This window comes from Schistocerca serialis, chromosome 2 (genome assembly GCF_023864345.2).
Source record: "Schistocerca serialis cubense isolate TAMUIC-IGC-003099 chromosome 2, iqSchSeri2.2, whole genome shotgun sequence".
Classification (NCBI taxonomy): Eukaryota; Metazoa; Arthropoda; class Insecta; order Orthoptera; family Acrididae; genus Schistocerca; species Schistocerca serialis.
In genome coordinates this window covers 713103101-713119506 of record NC_064639.1, presented here as the reverse complement: position 1 = coordinate 713119506, position 16406 = coordinate 713103101, and the positions used below count along the sequence as shown (strand labels likewise).

The 16406-nt window shown below is 40.9% G+C and overlaps 1 protein-coding gene across 3 annotated transcripts in view; it reads left to right on the top strand.

Annotated features, from left to right (window-relative positions):
- Positions 1-434: 434 nt before the first annotated feature.
- LOC126457895 (ATP-dependent DNA helicase PIF1) overlaps positions 435-16406 on the top strand; it is a 100842-nt gene continuing 84870 nt past the window's right edge. Inside the window, exon 1 of one of the 3 annotated variants that reach the window (XM_050094567.1) lies at positions 435-650. The gene's annotated coding sequence lies outside the window, so the exon portion shown is untranslated. The remainder of the gene's footprint in view (positions 651-16406) is intronic. The other 2 variants (XM_050094566.1, XM_050094565.1) reach the window with 2 other exon arrangements.

Genomic DNA, 16406 nt, shown 5'->3' with positions numbered 1-16406 from the left:
TGTAAATAATCGTGCCAACTGCATGGATTTTTCAGATAGCTGAGTCTATGATAACTTCTATGTGGGTGTGCCGAAGATGAACTTTGTTATGTCAGTTTACTTAAATCAGGGCAAGTCTTCTGCTTCCGGCAGCTAATCAACAGTGGTCATATCCGTTACTGACAGTGATCTCTATACTAATAGTATAGAGATCACTGGTTACTGAGCTCGGGTAGGAATCGTGAACCGGAGACATTGGGAGCCTTTTACTGTCAAGAGACATTTCTTTGGTTTCTATTAGAGGCGTATTAGTTGCTGACGACTTCACTGCTTCTAGGCATTGCATTATAGCCAAGAACTGAAGTACACTCAGTTTTGGTAGTACATATTTGTGGGGCATTTCCAAATTGAAAGCTCGCCAAAGAGGTTCATTTTGAAAGCCAATTATCATTTTAATCTCTGACATGCGTGACAGCATGAGGCGGGTGGACTAAGATGTATTTGAATTAGAGGAAGTAGAACAAAGCACTCCTTGTAAGTGACTGCGAAAAATCTCCATTCTTACCAAGGAAAGTAATTGCATTATATATACAAAAAAAAAAAAAAAGAATTTTTAAGAGGAAGGAATGGAACGGCACGTTGCAGTGAAAATGAAAAACTTTCAGGTACCGGTAAGTGAAATTATTCGTGTCCTTAATAACTGTATACTTTAAATAGGAATTTCAGATTGTGCGTTACGTAGTTATGTGTATCACTTGTGCGGCATTGTATTGTACGACCTGTCGCCCTGAGAAAAGTGTGTGTGTTAGGTAATTAGAAGTACCGTACGCCTAGGAACTCGATATCTACACACTTCTTCGGTTAGCTGCGGTCGTCAAAATCGCTACTCGAAATAGAGAGGACAATCAGTTATTCATAATAATCCCTATATCCATTTAGTTAACTCTTTGTTCAGGTGTGAGTGGGGATTCGCTTTGTCGAGTTTTCGGTACTGACACTTGTGAATTGCAGATTCGTAACGTATTGCAGGTGTAGTGTGTATGGATTTGTTACAGTACGGTTAGTTTAGATATCGAATTGTTGTTACGTATTAATTATGTGTGGTTTCTAAACATACGAGTTTGTGTGAACCATAATGCTGAGAAGTAAATCTGCGTAGGTATTTATTATCTTGCGTGTACTTTTGAACATTTATTTATGCAGTTCGCAAGCAATGTTTCTTGTTCTTAGTTAGTTCAGATTTTGAAACTAAGTTTCCACACCTCTCATTTGATCAGACATAAATGGGTAGAAGAGAAGATGAGAGAAGAAGCACAATTGCCCTCATGATGGACTTACACTTATGTGATAAAAACATGAAATATCAAATATGTCAAACTAACACAATATTAAGAACAACTTGTAAGTGAAGGGGGCACTAGGATCTGTCGTAGCAGACTATTACTTAATGTGTCGAGGGAAGATAAATTATGCTATTTACATTCACGCTGTACACAATACCTTAGAGTATTGTTGCATTGGGGAACAATCTGTACCCTTCATTGATCGCAACTGAACACCACATTCTTCTAATGTGAATCTGTCTGTGAAGACTTAACAGTGTGACAGATTTTGTTGCATAATAAGAAGATATTAATCATGGAGGTGGATGTGCCTTAGCTTCATCCAGGCATTGAAGCAGAATAATCTTTTTAACCTGCTTTCTTAAGCTTTAACGGGGCAGTTAGTGTGGTCTGCAAAATAGCCATAGCACCCATAGTTCTGAATTTTATTTTTTTAGCTCCTTACATATTATTGACAGCTTTTAACTTTGCTAGGTATTTTGCTTATTTATAACTATTGTCCAAGCTGACAACATTAGGCCCTATGTATTTTAAGTTCTGTGTAAATTTCAAATACTCATATGCAGTACACTGAAACAAAATATCCCATTTTATTACTTGTCTCCTTTGCTAATAAGGCATCTTGCTCGAGTTTGTAAAATTTCTAGGTCATGTCTTCGGTAGTAAGCCCCCTTAGGTATCATAATTAAAGTCTGGAAGGGGCCCCCAAAGGTACTGAAATACCAAATGTCACTTAGTGCACACCTGAATCAGTTTTATAAAACCTTAGTGATGTTTACTCTTATATTGTTGACATCTGTACACATAGACTGATCCAAAGTCATTGAGATTTTATCTGCTTGACCACTCTACCATGGAAAGAACTGTTTTAAATCACCAACACTCTTTGTATTTATTCAAAATCTGGACAAAGCAAAATCTTGTGGCACTTAGTGTGGAACAGACTACCATTTTAAATTGTCAAAAAGCCCAGACCTCATTCTGTCAGCTGGAGCACAGGAGGGAAAGAACACCAAATCACATATTTAAGTGAACATTTTCTCTTAAAACATGGCATGTAGTCGTCGAGTACATTGAAAATTTAGGATTGGACAAAATAAAATGAACACATGGCAACAGTAACTCAAAGGAAACCTGTTTGTATTTATTTATTAATCCCAGGATCATCTCACAGTGATATAAGATTTGTCAAGGTAATTCAGTGCCAGTCAATAAGCCTAAGTATAACACAGAGCATACGTAACATGCCGTAAGAGGATAGGACAGGTAACCTCTGGGGATAGGACATGGGGTCGGCCGTGGCCTTGATTAAGTAATCATCCCGGCATTTTCCTTAACCATCTAGGAAAATCCAAATCAGGATAACCAGACAGAGCAGCTCCAACCTCCCAAATATGAGGTCAGCACTGCTTCACTGCATTATTCTCTGTGGTATAATGTTCCTTCATTCACACACAATTCATTTCAGATAACTTCCAATATAGTACATAGTTTCTTCGTTCACTGTCCACTCCCTGAGGACACCCACTGATGGCTTCCGGACTCTTCACTGCCACTCACACACAGACACCTACCGACGGTTCCTGGACTGAGATGATGATGATGATGATGATGATGATGATGATGATGATGATGCTGTGCTCCTTGCCTCGATTTTAGACTCTGTATTCAGCTATATGCTACTTTCCACCTGAAAAAGTAGGCCAACGCACATTACTGTCATGCATTGTACATCTTTACACATGATCCTTGCGGAAGCAGTAAACAGTAATAATGTACTGAAATGTGACAGGTGCGTTAGTTATCCACTTTTATTACTATCCACTACTTAGTCCTCTGAGTAACCTTTAATTGTGTATTATGCATTATTTGTGAGGAATGATTTTATACAATGTGTTTTAGTAATATTTTTCACTTCCCTTGGCAATTTATTATACTATTTTTTTCTTTTATATAAAAGGCTGTTTTGAGTTTCTTGTTGTTCCTGGGTAAATGTAACTCCAAACTGGCTCTTGTTCCACTATTATGTATAGAATTATTACTGCAGTATTTATTTTCCCAGATGTGCACTGTAGATTAGTGTAGCAAGGACACCTGATTCTTTTTTTCTTTTTTTTTTTTAAAAAAAGAATTCATAACTTAGAATTGAGTGTTTGTAGGCATAGTGACCAAAAAGTCATTACAAACAGGTACTGACATCCTAAGAGCATAGCATGCTGATGACATTCTTTTTACCAGTATCTTTTTATGTTCACTCAACATTAGCTATAAATGTTCATTCCCAAAATCTTTGTGTTTGCTACACAATCCATGGGCTTATCACCTGTGCTTAAAGTGACAGTTGATTTCTGTCTTTATGCTGGCGTTCATACCATTCGTTTTCTTGAGGGTTTCATTTGCTTTCTCTGATATGTGTCTGGTGTTTATTCAGTGACTATGATGTTGTCATCAGCAAACATAACTTTCTTTGTGCCTGGAAAGTCATTGATATAAAAACAGACCCAATTCACTACTCCGAGAAACAACTATGTGTATATTTCTTGCTGGAAATTTTTGTACTAAAAATTTGTTATCAGCAGATGTGTCAACAGTCTCCATCTTTTGCATTCTGTTTACCCAGTAAGACTGAAATCACTCATTTGCTGTTCCTCTTATACCTAGAACTTCCAGCTTGTTCAATAGTATTTTGTGATCAGACAGTATCAGAAGCCTTGGACAAGTCTAAGAAAACTCCTGTAGTGCAATCATCCCTATCAGGAGCTTTGAGTACCACTTTTGTGGACTCTACAATGGCCGATGTTGTACTTCTTTCCACTTCTGAAATAAAACTATGCTTTCTTAAAGAGGTTGTCTTTCTCGTATAACTTATTTCTCTCTTGCTTCAGTTATTTTTGAGAATGAAGACATAATATTTTTCATATTAAAGTTATTTCTTAGGTAACTAGGACATAAAAAAGTACTATATGAGTGAAACCCTGGCTCGAGAGGGGACCTGATTGCCCTAATCAATTAGGCTGAATAAATAAATAAAAATAAGAAGTGAAACTGGCCTGTGGTTTTCAGTGCTTTCCACACTACTGTTCTCTTGAGGGCATCATGCATGCATGCTTAAAGTACTTAGGGAAAACAACCGGACTAAAGGATTAATTTATTGTGTTTGTTCCTGGGCTGGTATGCTGTGCTATGCTTCTGAGCAAAGACAGAAACCTTATTTATTCTGTTGACTTCTTATTTTTGAATTGTTTTACTGTCTTCATAACTACAAGCTCTGCTGTAGGGAAACATCATTGTGCGAGATTACAGAAGTGTCAGATTCCACACATCTGCTTTGACCCATGAGGTCACCAATATGGCGGAAATGACCATTCTCAACATCTCCAATATGGCGCCTACGATGTCATTACATAAAAACGACAACAAACACGGAAATATGTATAGAACCAACACACACATCTCCCTCCAAAAATATAATCAAACTAACGGGACCAGTGCAGGAAATTGGGGGTTCTTGGGTGGGGTAATACTAAATGTGCGCGCGCGCACGCCCCGCCCCCCTCCCCCCCCCCCCCCCCCCCCACACACACAACACTCAAAATGATCCCAAACCACGCAAAACAACAACATAAAAACACCAGAAAATTCTCAAATTCCGCTACACTCACAGTATTGACAAGAATCGGTCACTTCCCTTCACCTACATAGCTCAACCTCAATTGTCAATACCACAGAATAAAAACCAACTACTCCAAAAATTATAACCACACCGCAGCTATCGATACCACAAAACCAACACCTAAAACAACAAAAAATGGAATCAGACGCTTTGCTTGACCTATATGTCAGCAGCAGCTCACGATACCAAAACACATAGCTACAACGAGACATTGGAATCGAAAACTTCCCTTGACCTATACAGGTAATAGCAGCTCACATTACCAGAACACACACAGCTACGACGGCGCATTGGAATCGGACACTTCCCATGACCTGTATAGCTCAAATACAGTTGTCGATACCAAAAAAATTGAAATGGAGTACTTCCCCTAAGATACTTAAATCAGCCACAAGTGCCGATACCAAAACATCAACTACCAACACATGCAGTAAATAACACCGAATGAACAACACAAAAACCCCACCGAACATCATAACACACAAACAATAGACCCAAAGAAAGACTACTACACACACACCCTTCACCCTCCACCCTCCCCTCACAGACGCGCACTATTAAACTTAGAAGTCATATCCATACCTAAAAGAAGCCACAAATTGAACTAAAAGACATACTGTGCAACTAACAGCAAAGGACACTGCAATAACATAAACACAACAGAAAGTTAATTCTTGATGTCGTCAGAATGCCAGCCTACACTATAGTGTCCTGAGTAGCAGTTCTTTGTTCAAAAGTGTGCAGTAGTGTTCGGAACAGATAAAACAATTGGTAGATGCATTGCTATCAGATGTGACACTGAAAGGAAGTCCATTTATCCAGTGTAGGGAAAAGTCCAAGTAAGAGAGAAAAACATGGTCTTAGTTGTGGAGATTTTTATTTTCAAATTTCAGTGGTGCATTTCGTCTGTGGTGGGCATCTGTACACAAAATGTCATTTAATTTGAAAATAAAAGATCCACACGCAAGACTCTATTTTACAGTGGTTGCTGTATCAAGTGAAATGATGGAATGAAACAAATTTTAGGTCTAAGTATTCTAGTGAAACAGAGAATTGTTTGGAGAGTTTAATACGTTGTATGAGAATTTGTTTTGTGAATGAAAGAGAATGTCTGTGTCTTAATTTGATTACATTTTGAAAAAGGTCTATGCGTACAGGTCCCTGCATCAGTTTCCATTCAAACTATTTCATATTCTGAGCAACTGCAGCCATGATGTAGGAAGAACTCTGCTAACAGCTGGTAAAATTGTTGTCTATTAAAACACAACTGGTTTTGTGGTTTAAAGTGGCATCATCAAGTGCAAACTTCACAGTAAAAAGCAAAGTACAATGTCACCACATTTTGTGGATATTAAAGTTAATAAAGGTATGTCTAAAATAAAGAACACAGCCATACCCATCGCTCCTAGTTGAAATTTACTATTTAGAAAATACTGTCAACACTATGGCGAGTGAAAGGTAAAGAAGACATGCTACATTCTTTAAACTATGCCAGCATTTAACAAGAAAAAAGAAAATATTTTATAGTGAGTGGATGCTAAAAGTTTTTCTTTTTAATTTCAGGCAAGTGTTAAAGAATGGAGCATATCTCCTTTATCTTTAACTAGCTATAGTATTGACAATATTCTCCAAATAGTAAATTATAACTAGGAATGATGCATATGCCATTGATCTTTTAACATTGTAAGTATGTTTTAGACGTTCCTTTATTAATTGTAATATCCACAAAGTGTGGGGATTTTGTTTTTTAACATGTAGATTGCACCTGATGATGGAGCTTTAAGCCATGGAACCAGTTGTGTTTTAATAAACTACAATTTTACCAACTGCTAGAGTAGTTCTTCCTAACATTAAATTTCCTTTCAGCTATACTGCAAGATGGAAAACTTTGTTACTTTGTGATACCAAAACAGAATTAAACTTTTTGTAATCAAAACAGTATTACACAATTTAAACAATTGCATTTAACATTACTAATGACAAGAAGTGTGCGAATTGTGTTTGTGGATTACTTTGATAAAAGGACAGTGTATCCAATAAATATTTACTATCAACAATATTAAGCTGCAGTGCTATTTCACTCTTAGACATCCTTCCAATTAACCTGTTTTTATACTGAGAATGACTAGATTGCCAAGTTTCCGGCTGTTCTTGTACTGCTGTGATCATTTCTTTAAAGGACGTGGCTCACTGTGTACTCGAGAAACACCAACTGGTTTGTATTTCAGGGTCTAGTGTAGCAGGGGATACAACCCATCGGCTTTGGACAATGACGTCACAAGTCGCCAGAGAGCAGTTTACCATTTTTGCTTTTTCTGTTATGTTTCAGTTTCGTTTTTTTACTGATTGCTTAATTAAGTGGATCTGTTTATTCTATCTCGTGAGATTTTTTTTAAAAAGCCAAAAAACACTTATCAGCTACTGAAGGGAGCTACAACACTAAGATGAATCGCTTCTCGTTTGGCGACTTGTGACGTCATTGTCCAAAGCCGACGGGTTGTATCCCCTGCTACACTAGTCCTGTATTTCATGTGCTCACTCGGCTGCAAGCTGCTATTGCACATGCTATGTGCTCCCCGAAATGCTTGCATCCAGGACACCTCCATATTGTCAAACAGGTTTATGTTGCATTGTGCTGGGGAAACGATGTAAAACACTGCCTGCTCCTCTACACTTGGGTCATGGCTTTATTGATGTCTGGAGAAATACTGTGTTGGCTGTGAAAATCATTTGCCAAACTCAGCAGACTTGTGTCAAAGTTCATAATTGCAAGGACTTTGAAGTGGATTATGGCTGGATAGCATAAGGTAATAGTATATGGGAAAATATCTAAGATGACCACACAGGAAACTGTATAATCAAAAGCTATCTAGCTTGAACTTTGTGTGGTAAGCATTAATGGTAGAACAGATGTTTTGGGACCATTAATGACACTGTGCCATACCTTGAAAAGGTGGAGATTGCTGTTCTGAGGGTGCAGTTTGGACACAATAAGATTACTTGCTGATGCTATTATAATACGCATTAGAATCTTGGAACATATTCTGATCTCGAACATAATGGGATATCTTGAACAAAGTGACCTCCCAATGCCAACCAGCATAGAGTTTGAAAACACTGATCCTGTGAAACCCACCTTGCACTTTTCTCACGTGACATACTGAAAGCTTTGACTCAAGGCAAATGGATGGATGCAGCATTTATTGATTTCCAAAAAGCATTTGACTCAGTACTGCACCTATGCTTATTGTCAAAAGTATGATCATATGGGGTATCAAGTGAAATTTGTGACTGAATTGTGTACTTTTTGGTAGGGAGGACACAGCATCTTACCTTGGATGTGAAGTCATCATCAGATGTACAAGTAACCTCAGGTGTGGCCCAGGGAAGTGTGTTGCTGTTCATTTTGTATATTAATGCCTTTGCAGACAGTTTTGGTAGTAAGATCAGGATTTTTGCAGATGATGCTGTTATCCATACTGAAGAATTACCTGAAAGAAGTTGCGTAAATATTCAGTTAGATCTTGACAAGATTTCAACATGGTGCAGAGATTGGCAACTTTCTCCCAATGTTCAGAAATACAAAATTTTGCACTTCACAAAACGAAAAAAACATGGTATCCTATGACTATAATATCAATATATTGGAACTGGCTAACTCGTACAAATACCTTGGTGTAACACATTATAGGGATATGAAATAGAATGATCACACATGCTCAGTTGTGGGTAAAGCAGGTGGTAGACTTCAGTTTATTGGTAGTATACTGGGGAACTGCAATCAGTCTACAAAGGGTACTGCTTATAAATCACTCGGGCGACGGGTTCTAGAATATTGCTCAAATGTGTGCGACCAATACCAGATAGTCCTAACAGGGGATATTGAACGATACAGAGAAGGGCAGCAAGAATGGTCACAGGTTTGTGACCGGGGGGGGGGGGGGGGGGGGGGGGCTTTCCAACATGCTCTGCAAACTGCTTCAAAGGATGGTAGCCAGATTATTATGCTGTGTTCTTGGATAGTGGAACCTTTTGTCTATCGGTATATGTGGTTTCCAGGGGGGACAACTATTAGGTTGGAAAAAGCATTCTGTCAGGGTTTTTGTAAACACCAGTACCTTATTGCTGACTTTTGTGACCTACAGAATACATACAGCAGGGCACGGCATCATCTCATTTTTACCTGACCTCCATGACAGACTTTTTAGGCCCCCTACTGCATTTTGTTTGTCAGTTTTTTCCACAGCAGTTGTTTCAAGTTGGGCTTCATAAGTGTCACTCAGATCTCCTTGGGTCAAAGAGAACACTGTCCTGCAAGGTCTGTTCTGAGTGTTGCAGTCTTCTCATCGCCATCGATAGGTTTAGTGACTTCCTGTCAGACTAGTGGATATCTCATACTGTATGTTGATGACTTTCACATTTGTACAGTTACAGTCTGTAGCAATGGCTGAATGCCATCCAAAGGGCCTCTGCTTGGACCCTTGCCTGTGGCTTACAGTTCTCTGCCCCGAAGATGAGTCTTAAATTTGCCTTTGTACCATGGTCAGTCCCGATCCAGAACTCTACTTGAGTAGCCAGACTTCAATGTTGTTGCAGAGTCACAATTTTTGGGACTCCTCTGTAGTAAAAAGCTAATGTGATTTCCCCGTTTTCATCAGTTAAAGAGTTGGTGCATGCATAAGCTTCCTTGTCCATGGCTCTTTGGGTGTGGATCATGCTACTTTGCTTGATATTTGCTAGGCCCTGGTGTCATTCTGGTTGGACTACTGTTGCCTGGTTTGTGGCTCAGTGACACCTTTAGCTTTGATCATACCAGATAACTAATATTTAATTTTATGCAACAAATCACCCCTATGTTGTTTCCCCAGCAGTCTCACCATTCTTTGATGAGTTCATGCTTGGCTACTGCAGGGCTCCAGTCTTCGCAGCACATTTTTCCCTTTCTGTGCTGCATGTCTACCCTCTTGCTATTGTTTTTCCCCTCCCTTGGGAACATGTCTGAGATATTTTTGGGAATGTCAGACATTCCAGTAGCTTGACATCTGAACAGTCCTCCTCCTGTTGTTTCTTTCTTCCTTTCTTCGTTCTCCACCTCCTATCCTTCCTCTGCTTTAGCGTTTGAGTGCTCTTTGTTTCTTCTTCCTCACTGTGCATTCTTGAAGGCTGGCTTACATGTCTGACAGGTAACAGGTGAGAGGGTAACATGTAATTCTCACCCTGTGTTGACAGATAGGGTTCATCTGGTACAGGCATTCCCAAATTGCCTATTGGCCCCCGGAGACACTGGCAATCATGGGGATTTTCTCACAATGGGCCTATCACCATCTCAGGCTATGTCTGCTAAAAATAAACAGAATGGGGCTAAACATTCCAAGACACTGCCAGCTACATATTGGTTCCTCATATTATCACATACTGAAAATGATTGTTCTTTTGCTACAGTTTATTATTCATAAAGGTGTGGATGCAATTGCAGGCCCTGGAAAATCCTGCTCTTGTGTACGTAATGGCACTTTGCTTGTGGAGACAAATTGTGATTTTCAAGCCCAACAACTGCTTGCAGCTTTGCTCCTCCGTGGCTATCCTGTTCGTGCCGAAGCCTATCGACACTGAATTCTGTGCGTAGTGTTACTTACGCTAGGCTGCTTGATGGTTTGATTGAAGGAGAATTCCAAATTTACCTCTCTGATCAGGGTATCACTGCAGTCCATCAGGCAATGAAAAAGGTTGATGCAACCTCAGTGCACTCTTTTTCTACATCTACATATATACTCTGCAAGCCACCAAATGGTGTGTGGCGGAGGGCACAATTCACGCCAAAATCAAATTTTCCCCCCTTTGTTCCACTCGCGGATCGCGCGAGGGAAAAACGACTGTCTGAACGCCTCAGTACGAGCTCTTATTTCACTTATCTTTGAATGGTGATCATTGTGCGATTTGAAAGTTGGTGGTAATAATATGTGCTCTACATCCTCAGTGAAGATCGCATTTCGGAATTTAGTGAGCAGTCCCTTCTATTTAGCGTGCCGTCTATCTGCCGTCTATCTGCACTTCAAACTTTCTATGAGATTTGTAACTATCTTGCAATGGCTAAATGTACCAGTCACGAATCTTGCCGCTCTTCTTTGGACCTTCTCAATCTCTTGAATCAGACCCAGCTGGTAAGGGTCCCATACAGATGAACAATACTCCAAGACTGGATGAACTAACATATTGTAAGCTGTTTCCTTTTGTTGAAGGACTGCATTGTTTCAGGATTGTACCAATAAACCGCAATGTAGAGTTTGCCTTACCCGTTACTTGTGTAATCTGATCATTCCATTTGAGAACATTTCGAATAGTCATACCCAGATACTTGACGGATGTTACCGCTTCCAAAGGCTGGGCATTTATTTTGTCTCGTACATTAATGGGGATTTTCGCTTTGTTATATGCAGTAGGTTACACTTACTAATATTGAGAGATAACTGCCAGTCATTACACCACACATTTATTTTCTGGACATCCTCATTGATTTCTTCTCAACTTTCATGTGATACTACTTTCCTGTAGACTACAGCATCATCAGCAAACAGTCTAATGCTGCTGTCAATACCATCAACCATATCATATATGTAAATTGTAAAACGCGGCGGACCTGCCCTGGGGCACACCTGAAGTTACGTTTGTTTCTGCTGAAGTCACCCCATTCAGGACACACATACTGCTCTCTGTCTGTTAGAAAACCATTTATCCAACCACATATGTCATCAGATAGACCATAAGCAAGCACTTTTTGTAGCAAGCAATAGTGCGGAACTGAGTCGAACGCCTTTCGAAAGTCGAGAAATATGGCATCAACCTGGGAGCCGGTATCTAGAGCCTGTTGAATATCTTGCACAAAGAGGGCCAGCTGTGTCTCGCATGACCGCTGTTTCTTAAAACAGTGCTGGTTTCTGCAGATGAGCTTCTCAGAGTCTAGAAAGGTCATTATGTCTGAACACGAAATATGTTTCATGATTCTACAACAAATCGATGTCAGTGAAATTGGCCGGTAATTAGGTGCATCCGCTTTTCTACCCTTTTTATAGATTGCTATGACCTGGGCCTTCTTCCAGTCCTGTGGAACTTCTCGCTGTTCCAGTGATGTGTGATAGATGATGGATAAGAATGGTGCTATATTTGTAGCATAGTCAACATAAAATGTTACAGGGATACCATCCGGGCCAGATGCCTTCCTAGTGTCTTACGTATCTCAACTGTTTTACAATCTCAGAGACAGCAAACACTATGTCAGCCATCCTTTCGTTTGTTTGATAATTGAAAGGGGGAATGGTGCTGCAGTCCTCTACCGTAAACGAGTTTTTGAAAGCTAGGTTTAGAATTTCGGCATCCTGTTTATCATCGTCAGTTACATTACCTGTACTGTCAGCAAGAGAAGGTATTGAATTATTTGTAGCGTTCATAGATTTTACGTACAACCAAAATTTTTTGGGTTTACTTTTAGAATCTGCAGATAAAATATTGCTTTCAAATTTGTTAAAAGAATCTCTCATCGTCCTTCTGACAGCTCCTTTCGTTTCGCATAATTTGTTTGTCAGTGGGGGTGTGGCAGTGACACTGTTTAAAATGACTGTGCAAAATTCTCTGCTTTCTCAGCAGCTTCCTAATATGTTTGTTGTGCCAAGGTGGATCCTTTCCCCCTCCTATATTTTTGCTAGGCACATACTTCTCTAGCACATGGTGGACAATACCTTTAAATTCCGACCAAAGATGCTAAACATCCTTGAGTCTCGCGGTGAATGCTTGGAGCTGACTATGAAGATATTCATTAATGACACTTTTTTTCAACTTCCACTGACATAGAAGCCACAACGACATTATGGTCGCTAATACCTTCTTTTAGATTAACTTCCTCAAAAGGATCAGGTCTGTTTGTCGCAAAGATATGTGATATGTTACTGTCTTGAGTTGGTTTTCTAACCAATTGCTCAAGGTTGTATGTTGAGAGCGCTCCTAGAATAACTTCACGTGGATCTTTGCTTCTGCCCCCTGTGATAAACATGTAATTTTCCCAGTCAGTGGATGCCAGATTAAAGTCACCACCTATATCTAATGGATAATTTGGATATTTACTTCCTATGTACTCAAGACTTTCCCTAAAACGTTCTGCGACGTTTGTTGCGGTTGCTGATGGTCTATAAAAACATCCTAATATAATGGTCAATCCTTGTCTGATTGACAGCTTTATCCAGACTATTTCACAGTCCGACCCAGTATAGACATCAACTACGTTTAAACAGCTTTTAACTGCACTGAACACACCACCTCCCATAGCATCTGTCCTATCCTTCCTAAACATTGTCCAATCTAAGTTCAAAATTTCACTGCTTTTTATGTCTGGTTTCAGCCAGCTTTCGGTACCTAATACAATATTGGCATTGCTACTGTTTATTTTGGAGAGTAACTCAGGGATCTTGCTACAGACACTTTGACAATTTACTAACTTGAGAATAAGCATATTTAAATCTTTCGGAATGACCTGTGTAGGCGAACTAACAATTTTTACGGTTGGCACACCCACATCAGTGCCATGAACTGGTAATTTTTCAGGCCAGCGGTTTGTTTCCCATGGGGAGGAACCTAATCTAAAAAACTCCCATGTGCACGCCACAAGTACTGTGCTACCCATGTAGCTGCTTTCTGTGTGTAGTGCACCCCTGATCTATTGAGGGGTGTCCTACAACCTTCCACCCCATAGTGTAGGTTGAGGAATCTACAACAATTTTCATCACAGAGTTGACGCAGCCTCTGGTTTAGATTCTCCACTCGACTCCAAACCAGAGGACCCCGGTCCACCCTGGGTATGATGCTGCAGATCGTCAGCTTGGCTTCCACTCCTCGAGAGATGGAGGCCACCTTCACCAATTTAGCGAGCCGTCGAAAGGACCCAAGGATTTCCTCGGAACCCCGACGACAGGCATCGTTGGTACCGACGTGTGCAACAATCTGCAGCTGGCTGCACCCCGCATGCTCGATAGCTGCCGGAAGAGCCTCTTCCACATCCCGGACAAGGCCCCCCAGCAAGCACACTGAGTGAACGCTGGACTTCTTCCCTGCCCTGGCCACTATGTTCCTGAGGAGCTCCATGAGCCGCCTAACATTGGAGCTCCCAATAACTAACAAACCCCTACCCCCACGTGCCTGTACAGACCTTGCTGAAGGAGCAGCCACTATCCTGGCAGAAGGTGCATTCTGACCCGGCTAAGCCTCCCCCTCCCCCAGCATCAGATAGCACACTGAATCTATTAGCAAAGTGCATGGGATTTGGCAGGAGCTTGCGTCCCCCATGCAGCCTTCGCCTTGAGGCTCGAGACCTCAACACATTCTGCCACCCACACTGAGGTGAGAGTAGGCCGGCCGGCTCAGTCACACCTTAGGTCAGCTCAATGACAGAGAGCTGTGACATGTGACATCTAATACAGCAGAGGCTGCCTCAGGCACCCCATCCCCACCGCACCTCAAGGTGGCACTCTGGAGCTTGTTGACTGTGGCCAACAAAGGTTCCAGCTGTGTTTGGACTGTGGCCAACTCCTCCTGCATCTGCACACAACAGACACAGTCCCTATCCATCTAGCTAATAACTGATTTACCGTAGAAAACTTTAGGAAACCTCAGCTACACTCTAGTTGGCAGAAAGGACACTCAATAATGAAAATAAAAATTTATGGTAGAAGCGAGATCTGGTGCTTATTTTCCTGCTAGGGGCTATTTAGTGAATACTAAAGAATAAGACAGTGACCTACAGTAAACTGCTGGGGGCTATCTAGTGAATATTATAAACGATTAAACAGTGACCTACAGTAAGCTGCACCTACTGATTATCCCACGTATTTGTAATTTAAACAAGCGTTTGCGTAAACACAAAAGTGACCTAATACAGCTATAGAAACTGCTTCCTTATATGTACAGAGTCTAAATGACATTAATAAACTTAAACACTGGGTATTGTACACTGACAGATGCAGGTACAAAACAAAACCTTTAGCTAACAATAAGAGTTCAGAATGTAAAGCACAAATGAGTTCTACTTTATAGGAACCAATGGGCTAACAGTACACGATCACTAAAGCCCACAACAAGCTAAGGAATTTAAGCAGATGGGAGGCGAGTTTTAGCTTTCTGCTAACTAAACCGTATGTAAGATGGGCTCTGAAGTTGTATTGCAACACTGATATTGTAGTGTAATACTAATTTACCACGTATTTTACGTTTGCTGTTACCTTCAATGTATCCTTACGTTTGATGATGTAGTGCTTCCATCAAAGATCAAAGAAGGCTATGAAATCATCACAGTTCAGTCGTACATTCCAAACTTAATGTGCTGGTACCAGTATCAGTGTTACAACCACACTCGAATGTCCTGTCAAATCACGGCCATTTGTGCTACACATGATAGGGATGCTCACGAGGGTGATTGTCCACTTCCTTCTGCCCAATGTATCAATTGCAATGGCGACCATGCAGCCTCATCTTGAGGATGTCCTATGTATCTCAAAGAGCGAGCCGTCCAGGAGATCCAGGTGAAGGAAAAGTTGCCTTACCTTGTTGCTTGCAAGTAGTTGGCTAGTCAAAAGCTCTGCTTTACCATCTGGCACTTAAAGTACCATTCTTGCTACACGTTGCTCCATGAAGGTCATGGCCTTGCAGACTTGCAACTTCAAATTCATCACTGCAATTGCCAAATTGCCCAATGTCACGGCAGCATCCCTCTCCTCTCCTCCTCCAGCTGTGAAACGAGCCGTCAAATCTTCGCCTCCGGCAGGTGAAAGCACCTACAACATAACTGCCAACCCGGAAAGAACAGAAGGAATACTCCCGTGAAGACTTTTTACATCCATCCAGCCACAAACATTAGTCTTCATCTGCCAACTGCAAAGGCTTGGAGAAATCAAAGACAAACAGTCTTCTCCTTCGTCGATCCTCTTCCGCGGTAATGTCACGCAATACCCCCACCCGGCCGACCTCTGTTTTGCCACTGCCCACTGCCAACCATTTTTCTTCTGTGAAATCTGCAGGCTAACCCAGAGAGATTGCTGACACCTCTGTAGATCTTATGGAGCAGGATCCTCCAGCCTCTGCATCCTGCAGCACTGAGTCTTCGAAAGCAGGCTCTCGGCAACTACCAAGCTGACAACAACCCCCCCCCCCCCTCCCCCTCCCGAGGATGGTATTCCACCTCACAGGGCAGTCGTGATGATCATCCGGGATGATAATCATAGTCCACCATCTCACTAATCCCCCAGCTGCAAGTCATTGCTGTCCACATTTTTCTTCCTAGCTTCATCTTTGTTCTTTGCAACGTTAATATTCCTCCATCATTTGGTGTCACCAGGACATACTTCCTCCAGCTTATTGGTAAACTCCCTCAT